This window comes from Hyaena hyaena, unplaced genomic scaffold (assembly GCF_003009895.1).
Source record: "Hyaena hyaena isolate Hyena2069 unplaced genomic scaffold, ASM300989v1 scaffold_537, whole genome shotgun sequence".
Lineage (NCBI taxonomy): Eukaryota > Metazoa > Chordata > Mammalia > Carnivora > Hyaenidae > Hyaena > Hyaena hyaena.
The window spans coordinates 256,872-261,082 of record NW_024081170.1 but is presented as its reverse complement, the minus strand read 5'-3'; positions in this window follow the sequence as shown (position 1 = coordinate 261,082).

Here is a 4,211-nt window from a genome sequence, read left to right as displayed (position 1 = left end):
CAATCCCTGACCACCTTATAACATAAACCTCCCCTCCCAGCAATTTAATGTCTGCCTTTAGCCTCATCAAAAGGCAGATGAAATCAAAACAGACGTTTCACAAAATGCCATGTAATCAACAGAACCTAGACCCTCAAGGTGTTTAAAATACAGTGGAGAAACTGAAATTAAACCCTAGGAAATACAAATAACAAAGAAGATTTAACAAATGTTACAGTGGAGAAGTTGTCCAAAGCTGATACATGATTAGTATCAAATAAGTGGACCAAAAAATAACTGATATAGGAGATAAAGGGGAAGATTTATTGTGGGATATACTCAGTGCTGTGGGACAGAGTGCTAATGTCAGGAAGGAGAGGCACTTCAGCTCCACAATGGGAGGTAAGGATCCTTAAGACTCCTTTTTACTCTTTCAGAATCTAAACATGGATCCTTATAGCCCTGTAATAAGCCACTTCACAGGTCATGGCACTTCCTTATATTCAACTTACAAGAGAATTTACTTATGACTCAGGTGACACCATGGACCAAGCTGTGGTCAGGGCATGCAACCATATGGAAAGCCATGGGAACTTAAACACACACTTTAAAAAGCTACAGAAGCTTTATAAAGGGGATTTGTTTCCTTTTTTTTTTTTTTTTTTTTTTTTTTTGGTGGTTGTTTTTGATACTGTTTTAAACTTTTAGATCTGGAAGATGCATAGTAAATATGCTAGCCCACCTGAAATGGAAAGGTTAATGGAAAGAACAAGGAAATGACTAAAAGATAGGTGAGATGACAGAAACTTGGAATTTGGACTTAACTTCCAGAAACAAAGAAAGTTTCAGTAAACAAATGATGTGATAGAAGTGGGTTTACAGAATCAAAAGTGGAGACTTGGACAGATTATGCGTAAGTATATGATGACACTAGGCATATTTATGTAGCCTGCAGCTACTATTTCTATAAAATTATTTGTGATCTTTGGAAACCTCAGTGGCAACAAAAACATAATATTTGAATCCTCAATGGGCTAAATCTTTCATGATTCTATCCACATGCTGATTATTTGAAGCCTTGGTAATATACCCATGCCCGATATATCTTAAAATTCTGATTGGTTTATAACCTTGCAATCTATTTGTACCCATTTATTATCTTTAATATAAAATCAGACATCTTGAGTTGTCTCTGATGCTGGATCTAAAGAGTTGAAAGAAGAGGAGTTTAGGCCACAGGAGCCTTTTTGCAGAGAGGATATAATGCAAGAGATCAGCAAAGCAATAAAAGGGTCTGACTGTCCCATCCCTAGTATATGAAATTCAGTTAAAAATATAACACCAGGATTTTTTAATAAAGGGATGGAAGTGTGCAGCTCCTGTCCTTGAAGATTCTAGTGCCAGATGAGCCTTTACAATTCAGACCTTGGGGAGGTGGGGGAGAGATGTGAAAAAAGGAACTAATAAATCTCTAAAATTTGACAAGTGACAGATCTTTGTCTGGTTAACTGGCTATGCAAAGATTTTAGTAGATTCTTCTGTCATTCCCAATTTCTTGTATTCATGAGAATTTTATAATATTTAAATGACACAAGGGAGGGCAAACCTATATTTGCTTTGCAGAACATTTCAAGATGTGCATTCAGCACAGTGCGTAGTCCTGTGTCCATCACTAGGCAAAGACAAAGTTGTATAATCAACTCCAAATCAGTAAAAAAATAAACCCACACAATTATTTTCCTTATTTCATCATACAGTAGCATTGCTAAAACAATGGTACCTATATGTAGAGCTATTTTCAGTAGATTATCTGAAATCCATCAGTCATTAAATTGTTACAACTATTTGGTCCCCCTTTCATCCCTTTGTTTCTGAAACTCCATCTCTCTTTCTCTTTTTCCTGTGTCTGTGTGTATGCGTGTGTGTGCGTCTGTCATTTTTGTCTCTTTCTCCCTTCCCTGTGCCTTTCTTCATACTGGTTTCTCTCTTGTCCTATTCATGGCCCTCCCCATGGCCCACCCCAAGAAACACATCTCTCTTAGTCCTCATAAGTCTTCATGCTCTTCTTATCTTGAAAAAGGAAAATTGAATGTCTTTCCTTAGCCATAGCTTGCACTTCTCTCTAGTAAACTTTTCAAAAACTCCAAGTGAACACACATTCAAGCCAAATTCCAGGGAAAAGTTGCAAGAAAGTAGCACAAATTAAAGCAGGAATGAGAGAAATGTGATCAAGTTGGTAGAATTATTTATAGAACTAGTATCAGTATAGAGAAGGGACAGAGAAACTGGTTTTAGGAAGCTAGAAAAATTTTAATGAATGACTAAAATTGGATGCTACTAAAAAAAGCCATTAGATCATAGGCTGAGGTACCCACTATGGGACTGGAAAGGCCTGGTTTGAACCTTACCTCCACTTTTTGTGGTCATGTGTCCTCTCCTAAACGCTTCTTTATTTACCTTCTCTAAGATTCTGTTTACTTATCAACAACAACAACAAAAAAAAAACTTTTAAAGTATGGTATCTATAAGGTACTTAGCATAACCTCTTAGTACATACTCAAAAATGTTAGTATTATCAATAGTATGGTTTTCATTTTTAAGAATAATAATTTACAAATCAATATATTTACTTTCTTAAAGGCAATTATCCATCCCATAGTTTCATGTTCTTTTCCATGAAAGTTTGGCCAGTTCTTATTTTAATTTTTATTTGTATAGAAATACATATCTATAGGGGCGCCTGGGTGGCTTAGTCGGTTAAGCGTCCGACTTTCGCTCAGGTCATGATCTCGCGGTTCGTGGGTTCGAGCCCCGCGTCGGGCTCTGTGCTGACTGCCGGCTCAGAGCCTGGAGCCTATTTCAGAGTCTGTGTCTCCCTCTCTCTCTGACCCTCCCCTACTCACGCTGTCTCTCTCTCTTTCCTAGAAATAAATAAAAATTTAAAAAAAAAATTAAAAAAAAAAGAAATACATATCTATAAAGGTTAATAAGCAACAGTTTCTTGAAATTCATGAGAAAAATCACAGTAGAAAAATCTAAATCTCTACTCCTAGAAATAATTACCTTGAATTCTTTTGTATTTTCCTGAGCTCACCCCTCCATATAGCTTAATAGCTTGCTAATTCTAATTTTTTTTTCAAGTGTTACTACTATCTGTTGAATATCTACTATGGAAGATAAGAATCTGGTTCTCTTTATCATTTCCCACACACTCAGAAGCACACACACACTTCTTTTCTCTGTCTCCCCACTGTGTGTGTCACAATTTTTAGTTGAAGTAATGTTCAGCATTTATATAATTATGGCTGTATAAATATTACTCACAATTAAAGCCATTTAGTGTATGATTATATTTCCTTTCTTGTAGAACTTCACAGGAGTTAATATTTACCTGGTTATTTTCAGTTGCTTAGTATTCCATGTACTAATTATTAATTTGCTCTGAACTCTCTAACAGAAATTGAAATATTGTCTCGATATGTATAAACATATCAGGTATTCTATTACTTTCATTTCTTATTTGTACACAACCCCCCTAGGTAGGGCTTTCCATCTTCCTGCTCTACTCTGAGATTACTGTTCTCCAGACTGTGGCAATACTGTCATCCTGATATCTCTTCAGAATTCTGTTTGTTTCTCTCCAGTACTGGATCTTCTATTTCCAGTATCTCTTCTTCTTGATTGGTATCAACTCTAATTTTTGTGCATATGTTTGTACAATACCTTTTGGGAAAAGGAACCAAAAAACCAAGATTTTTTTTCCCCCATGATATTGCTTACCTGAACATGCTTTTATTCCAAGGGGTCAGTGAACTATAACATGTGGGCTAAAACTCTTGTGCTAAAATTCATGTAAATAACTTTTACTGGAAAATAGCCACGCCCATTCGTTTATTATCATGTGGGCTAAAATTCATGTAAATAACATTTACTGGAAAATAGCCACGCCCATTTGTTTATTTATTGGCTACTGTCCTGTTAAAAGTGTAGAGTTGGGTAACTGCAACAAAGATTGTTTGGGCTGTAAGCCTAAAATATTTATTACCTTGTCCTTTACCAAAAACAAAAACAAACAAATTGCTGACTCCTACTTTAATCTATGCTCACCCTAGATTGACAATTTGGCTAGGTACAACATTTTAAAGGCATTATTCCCTTGTCAGTTAGCTTCCAGAGTAAATGTTTTTCTAGACCAATTCTGATTCTTGAGCCTTTATATGAAAAGTATTTTT